Source organism: Cygnus olor, chromosome 3 (genome assembly GCF_009769625.2).
Source record: "Cygnus olor isolate bCygOlo1 chromosome 3, bCygOlo1.pri.v2, whole genome shotgun sequence".
NCBI classification, from domain to species: Eukaryota; Metazoa; Chordata; class Aves; order Anseriformes; family Anatidae; genus Cygnus; species Cygnus olor.
The window spans coordinates 33,248,718-33,260,098 of record NC_049171.1 but is presented as its reverse complement, the minus strand read 5'-3'; positions in this window follow the sequence as shown (position 1 = coordinate 33,260,098).

Here is an 11,381-nt window from a genome sequence, read left to right as displayed (position 1 = left end):
TTGTCAGTTCAGGAAATTCCAGAGCTGCAAGGCAAGGTCTGCAAAATGAAGATGCCTTTTGGCTTACCTTTCTGCTCCCTACTAATTTATCTTACTTCATGAACAAGTGTTATTGCCAATAAAAAGCTTCACAATCTGTCTTTTGATTTATATGAAGTTCTGACAGAATTTCTCTTGGAAAGATGCCTGTCTTTTGACGTCAGAGCTTTTAATACATTTGCTTTTCATCTGGTGGTTGGGTTAAGCAAGCTGCCATCTGCTGACGCCTGTGCTTCCCCCCATCATATTTCTTGAATGTTTGATTTCAGTGACACAGACTTGAGGGTTCCTCTCTCAAAGGAATGGCATTTACTGCAGAACGTGGGAAATTTAATTAAAGGATATAAATATGGTCTTTCCAAATCAGCTGTTTTTACAGAATGGTGAATGTTTCTGGGAACTTTTAGACACCATCTTTTGAACATTTATATGGTTCCATTGAGTCCTCTTATATTCCAGAATCACTCCAGTGTATATTGTTTGGGACTATATAGCTGTATTCTTATCAGAAGTGGTATTCACACTCTCTACTTTAATTGCATAAGGCATTTAACCAAACACCTGTAAAATGAGGTGAAGAGGCCTACAGCTTTCCATTGATTCAGTGGGTAGCTAAATGCGTGCCTCTTGTCCTTAGAGCTGTAATCAGATTAGGAGGCCTAAAACAATCTATTTCAGTATTTCAGATGGTCCAGCTTCCTGTGTTAAAGGATTAATCAAAATGGCATGCTCTGTATAAATTATACATAGTGGTTAGATTTATTTTCCTTAAGTATGTAAAATACCCAAATCAAAGCAGCTCATGTGGCAAATGGACAGATTTACCATGCTGAAATATATCCAGAGTTGAATTCAGTTACACCCACAAAACTAAATCAAGCCTGATTCTTACCATCATGCTTGTCACATGTTATGTGTAGTGTCAGATTTTTAGAAAAAAATGCCAATAATAATTTCAGCATTGCACTACATTTCATCACTGTGCTACATTGTCTTGTAGAGGCTTTACTTCATAAACCTGTGCCACTATCTTGTTTGACAGGCTATTTTTAATTCTTAAAAATAGACTTCCTAAACTTGATCTCCTTTAATGGAACATGGAGTTCTCATAGCACCAGGTACACTATAAAAGGCACAGTTTGGTTAATATAAAAAGAATGGGAAACATCAGATTTGAATTGCAATTTCTTTGGGGCCAAATCACCACAGGAGAGAATCAGAGAAATGAAGAGATTTCAGGGCTTACTGCTTCCAGTCTCCTTCTCTGAGGTGGTGTCAAACATGGCCATACCAGTCCTGACATGTTCACTCTGAAAAATGTGTGCAGAAGAAAATTTCACTTATTCTGTGATCCACTGACTTGTCTGTTCACTGAATCTGAGGATAAAATTGATCAAACTATCTAGAGTGTCTGTACTCTACAAAGTAGAGCCTTTTCTGCGATATGTATCTGTACTGTCATCAGTGCCACACAAAAAAATAAATTTACTTTTCATTCTAATTTGAGGATAATGCATGCAGTTTGGCTTGCAAATTGCATCCATCTATGTACGTGAACCTGGATTTGACATGTCAAAAATGTGCTCCTACCTGCTCTCCCCCCAACCAAAAAAAAATCATAACACTGTCATATGTGAAACAGAGAGTGTATATATTAGTACCTTCAGGATGGGTGTGGCCACGATCAGGATATCATTTTTGGTTTTAGATACTTGAATTTGACACCAAGCTGTGTAGTATGGTTGACGTGGAAGGGATGCCATCACCCAAGAGGGACCTTGACATTCTTGAGAGGTGGACATTCAACAAAACCAAAGGGAGGGTCCTGCATGTTGGTGGGGCAATTCCAAGAACAAATACTGGATGGGTGGAGAATAGATTGAGAGCAGCACTGAGGAGAAGGATCTGGGGGTGTTCATTGACAAGAAGCTCAGCATTAGCCAGCAACGTGCTGCTTGCAGACCAGAAAGCCAACCATCCTGGGCTGTATTAAAAGAAATGTGGCCAGAAGGTTGAGGGAGGTGATTCTCTCCTTCTACTCTGCTCTTTTGACGACCCCAGGAGTGCTGCGTTCAGCTTTGGAGCCACCAGCACAAGAAGGACATGGAGTATTAGAATTAATCCAGAGGAGGTCCACAAGATGATCAAAGGGCTGGAGCACCTCTACTATAAAGACAGGCTGAGAGAGATAGGGATGTTCAGCCTGGAGAAGAGAAGGCTCTGGGAGACCTTATAGCAACTTTCCAATACTTAAAGAGGGTCTACAACAAAGCTGGGGGAGGGATCTTTGTCAGAGAGTGTAGACATAGAACAAGTTTAAACCAAAAAAGAGTAGATTTAGATTAGATATTAGGAAGAAATTCTTTACTATGAGAGTGGTGAGGCAATAGCACAGGTTGCCCAGAGAAGCCCCATCCCTGGAAATGTTCAAGTTCAGGTTGGATGGGCTTGAATAAACTGGTCTATTGGAAGGGTACCTGACTGCCATGGCGGGGGGGGGTGGAATATATGATCTTTATGGTCCCTTCCATGCTTCAGAAGCCATTCTGTGATTCTGTGATTTCAGAAGAGATGCATAGATATGAAAAGAATACAAAGAAAATCCAGAAAAAAAAGATAGAGTTTTTTTTTGAAAATTCATGCATAAGCCTACACATGAGTTTGGAGGAGCTATTGAAAACTAGCTCCTTTGAAAGATTATAAAATATTTAACATTTCTAAGACCTCTTTAAAAATATGTCAAATACTTTTCCCTAGTTGCCCCAAGTATTTGCTATGACCACCATTTATACATTGGAAAATACTCTGTGTGAATTTGTGCAGGTTTAAAAACTTCCCCATGTATGCTTCTAGGATCTCATCATTCTTTGGATGAAGTCTTTTATGTTTTAAGGCTGAGGAGCTGTTGTAAGGGATCTATTGCTTTTGAAAATGGAAATAATCCTTAAAAATAATAAAAAAAAAGTTTTAAAAAGGCAAGATTTAACTAGATCTGATTTCTCATATTAGTGTTATGACTTTTTTTTTTTTTTTCCCCACAAAAGTTCTTTTTCAAAGATCTTAGTATTTCAGTTCTAATGACCTGAATAAATAGCACAACTATGACCTGAATAATGAGCACAACTGGGGTCACATTTGCTATTTGTATTTGTCATTGGAAAATTAAAGAGAAGAAATCCCTGCAGAGTTAACAAGTTATTGGGAAGCTGCTGTTGATCACAACCCATTAGAAAGAAAAGTGTCTTTTTGATATTTTGACACTAATTCATGCATATAGGAAAAACAAACAAAACAAACGAACAGCAACAACAAAAAAAACACAGGTTGTAGTAGGAGTGTCAGCTATAAGTTGGGGTACTTTAAGATGAAGAATTATACAAGTGGAATTCCAGACAGTTGCCAAGGCCTTTGCAGTTTGAAAATACATTTATGTGTCTACAAAAGTAGCAAAACAGGCTTGAATGTTCTAAATATCCTCAACATTCATAAAAGTAGTTAGGCCTTTTTCACCCTTTCATTGACAATTCATGAATTCATGAGTCTCAGCCTACTTTTTCAAAAATATCTAGTTTGGGATTCTACAAGATCATGACTTAACATTCCTTAAAGTACTTGCAGGAATTTGTTTGCTTCATTTGTGTTTGTGTGTCAATAAAACAAGGTGACATTCAGCTGTGCTAAATTCAGCAGTGATACTTATAGTGTTTTAAAAGCCCATAGTTGTTAAATGAGTAGCATCACTATGCTATTACCTTTTGTAATGATGCATGTAAAATGAAGATAGCAGTCAGTTAAACCCACAAAAAGACTTCAGTAGGCATCTAAGATATATGTTTGTATCACTGATAAAAGTCTAAAGTGTTCCTTGAATTTGTTATAAGTATTGGAGCTTCAGATGCTGCTGCAGCTTATTTTGATCATCATTTAATGTCCAATAATGTCCATCTGTATGTTCCAATAATAGTTTTTAAGTATGCTAAAAGATACATTAGAGTCATTAGAGTCATTAGAATCAATGTAGACTTGTTTTCAACTATCTTTTTTTAAGTTTTGAAAGCAATATAGTACAACATATCTCTTTTGCTGCTGTTGCTCTCTAAAGGAGCATAAAACCTCAGAAGCTAATACTTTTGAGTTTCTGGCTGTATCTCTGTACAAAAGACTTTTGGCATGTGGTCAGCTTGATTTCTTAATATGCATATTTTCAGAATCCAAATCTGGCACAGAAAATTGTGTTCTAGGGTTCATTTGATTGTACTGCCCAAGCCACTATCAAATGACACTAAAGGACTAAAACTGAAACCATTCACTTGTGCTTGAGATGAGAAAGGACAGTCCTGGAGCTGAAGAGATCACTGCTTTCCTTTAAAGATTGGGTAAATAAAGAACCATCTTTCTTCTTGCACTCCCTCTCTTATGTGCCTCTCTGAAGGGCAACCCCTTCTCTGGTATTCTTTCTGGGAGCTCTGAGGATGTGTGAGGAACAACCATCACAGGCAGAGGCAGGTCTGGAAACCTCATTAGCCCAGCCAGCAAAGCTGGCTCCAAGTAAGCTGGGGGCCAGTTTACATGTCGACCAAAAAAACAGGAGATTAAGCACAGGCAGTGCTTCCACTCTACTGCTGCTTCATGTGGAAAAAATCACAGTTTATTTTCTGAAGGAGGAATAAAAAAGATGGTAGTTGAAATACTTCTAAATGATCAGTAATAGCTGATTAAATGAGGCAATTTGGAATGGTGATTTTCTCCTTTCTCATGCTCATATAATTTTCCTGAACAATTTATCCATGCAGAAAATAGTTTGCAATTAAAGTTGATGGACAATATCAAACTGGCCACACTTTCTCTGTCACTTAATGAGTTCTGGGGTTCTTTGACAGAGTTGACACTAATGCTGACCAAGAGACTAAAGGAAAGACATGGTCTCTGTTCAGGCCAGAGGATCACTGTAATGCACTTCTCCAGGAATAATGTCGGCATAAGGTGTTGAGAAACAGCAAACCAGAATGCTTCTTCCCATGAGGTATCATTTGCTTCTTCTCTCAGAAGAATCACAGAGGAGGGAGATGTGGCTAAGGCAGCTCCCAGTTAATTGGCCAGCTTGCTGCAGGAGGTAGAAGTCTGAGGCTGCTATGAGCTGCTGAGCATATCTGTATAAAGAAGCTAGCATGAAACTGTGGAGAAGCTGAAAGAGAAGCTTCTGCAGGACAGACTGCAGACACTCCTGAACCAGCAGTGCTAAGGGCAGGATTGAATGACATAGATAAGGTCTCAACTATAAGCTGAGGTCTTATAGTTGAAGACCTCATAAGACTTTCCAGATCTGCTGGGGTTTCTGAAGTGGATACCATACCTTTCTGCACCTCCACAAGAGCACAACTGTGTGACAGACAAACCAGTAGCCCACAGAAAGAAGTGTTCTGTCTCTGGCAGCATGGTAACACACAAGCTTGGGCACTGTCTGTGGTGCATCCCTGGTAGCTCCCAGCATACAGTCACTGAATGAGGAATGATAAGGTTATGTCCTTCTCTTTGGCATCTATCAACCTGATATCCCCAAATCTACTCAACTAGTTTTTGAACTTTCTGACACAGTCTGTCTCCATGATCTCTTATAGCTACAAATTCCATAAATTCACTGCCACTTTGTAGAGGTGGTTTTTATTTGTCTATTTTAACTTGATTTTCTCCCAGGTCTTATTATCACTGCTTCCCACCTGATGTTTGTGGTACAAGACACTGTCCTTCAAGAAATCTCTCTGCGTGGTGTATGGTGCCCAGGAAATGTTATAGATAAGATAAAGCCTATTTGAGTAATGCATTAATATAATCCGAAGTCTTCTTTCTGCTACTTTGGTGGTGTCAACAGACCTCCAAATCTGAGGATTCTGGCTTTTAAGGTAATCCTTGAAAAGTTAAACATACCTTCCCCAGCCACAGCTGCCAAACTTTGTGCCATCTTCCTTTTCTTCTCTTCCTTCATATACAACACCTTCCATCTCCTTCCAGCTAACAAAGCACCTGAGATGATTCACAAGCTTGTCTTACAATTTAAACTACAAAACCAAAATCATGTTAACTAATATACCGAAATTGGGTGTTTGAAGGTGCTTACTCACATGCTCTGTCCATCATCCATATATTTATGTGGTTTTTTTGTTTGTTTGTTTGCTTGTTTTGTCTTTTTGGAGGATTAGTTTTCAAGGTAGAATTTTTTACATCCATTTTTACATCCATTTGCCTAGTAACTTTCGGGTCGTATTCTAGGCCCCAGTCATTTATGTACTGTGCATGAAAAATAAATTAAGAGGGAAAGGAGAAATGCTGTTGGTAAATTGAGGTAGAGCACTCTTCAGAGACAAAATATATATCATCACTCTAACTGGATATAGGAATGTCTTCTGTTTTCTCAAAGGTGTGCAAACATGGCTATAATTCAAAGAGGTATGACTAACACATGGATGTTTCTCTTTAAACCTGATCAAGATCTAAAAAGGCTAATGCTTGCACTTGATTTATGCATTGCACATCTTCATCTCCTTATTATGGTAATCCTTGTTGTCAGACTGCAATGATTTAAATGTTAATCATATTTAGTATCATCTGCATTATATATTATACTGCTTCACAATTTCCAGAAACTACTCTTCATATAAAGAATAGTAATAACCATTAAAGAACGGGTGCAGACACTGATATATGCAGTCAAATGTGCTCACTTCCCCCAAACACACTCCCATGAGCAGAGAACACCAAAAACACGTGTTTCTCAAGGGTATAAAACACAACTGTAATATTAATTTACTTTCATCATTTTGCTCAGGTCATCTGTCTTTCCATGCGTCTACAAGGTAGGAATGTATTGTAGAGTCAACATTTTTTTTTTTTTTTAAAAAAAAGAACAGGAGAAAGCAGTTCTCTGACACCTGTACTGTCCTTGCTGCGCATTGCTTTGGAAAATCTGAAGAGAGCTCTGCCTCAGATGAGGTTTTCTAGGCTATACAGTGACTACTGTATACCCTGTGACTAGACTAAAAAGCTTAGTCAAGAACAGATGGATCTTCAGCACAGTCATGTATCTGTCTGGGAAGCTTAACGTCATTTCTGCAAAATGATTTGATATTTTGAAAAGTCTTTTTTTGGGGAGATGAAAAGCCAAGACCACTGTTTCCACTTACAGGAATATGTCCATGTTTCTGAAACGCACTTTGCTCTCCAGCATCCCTGGCTCTACAACAGCATGCCACGTGAGCTACTGAGGAGTGCTTGACCTTGTGAGCCAGGATGTTCCTGCTTTTCAGAAACCTGCCACAGGGCAGCCAGCCCTGAGAGCTGCTGAAGCTCCAGCCCCAGTTGGCAGCCCTGGAGACTGGTGGTCTGAATCTGCCTGACATGTGTCATAGGACCAGGGACCTGCAAGGGGTACCTTGTCACATCAGCCACCAAGAAGCTAGGGAGGCAGGTGTCTCACTGTCAGTATTTCAGGGAATCTGCATTCCCATTTGAAAGAGTCTGTCACAAAATTTCTAATATATCTCCCTAAAAAAAAATTCTCCAGTTTTCATGCTGAGACAAGAAAGAGGTACTTTCTCATGATTATTATGTTCTAATCCAGGTACTTCAGTAATAAGGTATGACATAGCTATAGTTCCATGTTCTAGGTCAGTAGTTTCCTCTTGTCCTATCACTTGTTGCATGGGAGAAGAGACTGACCACCACCCTGCTACAACTCCCTTTGAGGTAGTTGTTTTTGTGGTTTTACCCTTATGGGCAGCTGAATCACCACAACAGCTGTCTTACTCCCCCTCCTCAAAAGAAGAGGGTGAGAAAAAGTATAATGGACAAGAAGAAACATGGCTTACATTTGAGATAAGGATAATTGATTAAAAAGAAAAGAAAGAGGAAAAAAAACAAACAAAACAAACAAACAAAAAACTTCTTTCAATCCCTTCATATGTGTCATGTGCCTTTGAATGACCATGGTGGCCTTGCCCTGGACCCTTCAGTTTGTCAATACCTTTCTTGTACTGGGAAATCCAAATCTGGACAATTCCAAATGTGGTCTGACAAGGGCTGAATAGAGGGAAATGAGCAAGTAATCATTTTCATTATCTGCTAGCTGTACTCTTGATAACATAACTCAGTATGTTAGTCTTCATTGCTGCAAAGGCACACTACTAATGCTTGATGTGTTGACTCCAGGATCACTTTGTCCTCTTCTGCAAAGCTGCTATTTTTATTATTATTATTATTTTTTCGAGATGGACCCCAGCCTGCACTGCTGCATAGTGTTTTTCTGTCCCAGATGTAGGACTTTGCATTTGCTTCTATTTAACTACATGAAGTTCTTGTCTGCTTATTTCTCCAGCCTGTCCTCATCCATCTGAACAGCAGCCCTGCAGCCCTGGCCTCTTTCATGTTGACTGGTCCTCACGATGTAGTTTTGCCCACAGACTTGCAGAGGGTGTATTCCTTCCCTGCAGACACTGAATAGTATTGAACCTCCGCAGAACACCATTTGTGTCTGTCTTGTGGTTAGACTTCAGCTTGCAAAACCCTCTGTGCCTGTCAGTCAAGCACTCATACACCAGACTGTAAGAAGTGTGAAGTATTAGGGGTTATTTGCCCACTATTGTTATTTCTTCCTGGTTTGTCACTGATTCCTGTTCCTGAAGATTGTATCCACTCCTATTAACTAACCCTCCAGTTCAACTGACTCTTTCAACATGTGCTTTTGAACACTTTCAATATCTGACCTTTAGTTTCTTTTTCTACTAGCTGTAAGAGAAGCAAAACTCCATCCATTTCTGAAAGTGCAGTATGTGGCTACAATGAAATATCACGGGGCACATACACACACAATAGGACAGTAGACAAGAAAAATTTTCTGGCTGTTTGCAAACTCACATTGTCCCTCAGAGGCTTGCATTTGCTCTGCCAATTTAACCATGAATGACAAAAAGTAACAGAAAGCATTATATTGTACTGTATTCTCAAATGCTAAGTACATATATGGATTTCATTAGGTTTTCATTAGTTCAGTGGAAAGCCCATCTATAAACTCCAATGAACATGATGCAGTAATGTGGAGTCCAAAGAGAACATCTGGTAAACTCTAGAGCAAGTTCAAACAGAAACTAGCCTGAAAATCTACTTTGAAAAAGAAAATCTAACATGAAGAAAAACACTTTTCCAATTCATGACTCAATAAAAAAAACCCTGTTCATTACATGCACTCAGCGTAATAGAAAATTGTATAATTCAAAGAGAATTTGTTTACATTCATTAGGAATAAGCTCTGAGTATTTCATTTTAGTAATGCCCTCCATTATGCAAAACACGTTGCTTCACTTCACCGAGAATCTCCTCATCCTTTATATAGAATTCAATTATTTCCAACTTTTAAAGTACTTCTGACACTAGTTTACTGTGTTACAGACATGCTCAAAATCCCTTTAGGTTTCTATGAAGCACTTTATGACAGGTTTTCAGTCAGTTTAGAGATTGCCGATTCTCTGTGATGTAGCATTAACTGGAACTGAGAAACTGTGGTTAAGGATGACCAGAATTGCTGAGCACTGAAGTGACAAATGCAGTGCTTAAACAAGCTTTGTGTAATAACTTGTCTATTCTATGATTGGACCAAAGACCAAGGAGCAGCAGCCACATGCTGCTCATCCCCACCAAACACCATTGTTCCCAGCATGAGATACTTCTCCTTGGTAGACTGCTGACAGCCTGAAACAGGAATTGATGATATTCATCAGGAAAACACTGCCTATATCAGTTCTAGCAGTTTAACAGAAGATTCAGAAACTCAATGTATGTATAAGCTGAAGATAGATTACAATGTCTAAACATCTGGATTGTGGTTTTTCTTTTTCCTCTTTCTCTTTGTTTCGTCTATGAGCATAGACTGTTTGCCGGGAAGACATTTCTTGTAGAAAACAAGAGGCTTTAAAATGCCAGGTTCATACAAGCAGCAGAAGGTCAAAACACATATTTAACTTCTTTTCCATGGCTTACTCTGTGCCTTAAAGTTTCAGACTCAACTAATACAGGAGAACTCAAAAGTGTAAGATTTCTCTCGCTCGTTTAGACAGTATAAAATCAGAACAATGCAACAGGAACATTCCTAGAAGTAATGATATCAATAAATCTTCACAGCAGGAAAGAATGAGGTGTTAAATTAGGTACATTTATATGGTAATTTTTCCATGAAATTTAAAGATTACAACTGAAGAGGATGGTTCATATACACTTATTTTATTTAAATTACAAGAGCAGATATTATCATAAAACCCAAATATGTTCTTTCTATTTTTAGGTATATTGACAGCCTAGAAAATGTCAATAAAGTGTTATTTGTTTTGTTTTGTTTTGTTTTGTTTTGTTTTTCTGGAAAAATCTGTCCTGTATATAAGAACAAGTTGAATTAGATTTCCGGAACACTGGACCAGCTAGTCAGGTAGTGTAAATAGTGAGATTTTAGTATACTTAAAGAATGTATGCTAACATCATCTGATAGTTTTGTGAAATTATAATAATAATAATAAACATATGAACATTTAAACTCTCTTTATAAGATACACTTTTTACTTGAATTGTGTGTGTAGAAGAGGTTTCCTTTGGTTTTCCCTTTTGTGCTTCATGATTAAGAAATCTTAATTGATGTTAAGTGCCTGAAAAATATTCTGATTTTCTTTAATCCTATAACAAAGAAGAGATATGTTACTGTTACAACCATTTCAAAAGTTCACTATATTTTTATCTTCTTGGGGAAATACCAAAATGAGTAAGAAAGTGGATCATTTAATCCAGTAACTACTCTTTTACTCTTTTCCATCTGAAAAACTTGTGTAGAGGTTGAGTGTTTCAGACACTTAACACAGGCATTGTGTAAAAAAAAAAAACATCTGCTTCTTCCAAACTTTAAGAATAAAGAAAGGGTGTAGAACATCCACAACATGCACCATTCTGGTTGTTCTCAGTTATAGATGAATTAGTCTTTTTTCTCACCCTATTACATTTTTGGTTTCCACATTTCTTGGGACATAGATGCCCTTAATGCCCTTTTTCTTTTGCAAATTTTAGACTTTCTCGTCTTTGTAAAACAAATTTTGTTTCTTGTGAAAGAAGAAATTATGATTCCATTGCCATTTTCTTAGTGCTTGGTTGTATTTTTAATAATGACTAATTATTTTCTCTCTTTCCTTAGAACAGATACATATTCCAATATCTTTTCTGGGTTGTCCTGAATTAGTCCTTCTATCCACATTCAGTCTTCCTATAAGGGAAGCATACTCTTGTGCTTCCTCAGTTGCAGGAGTAGACTATATGGC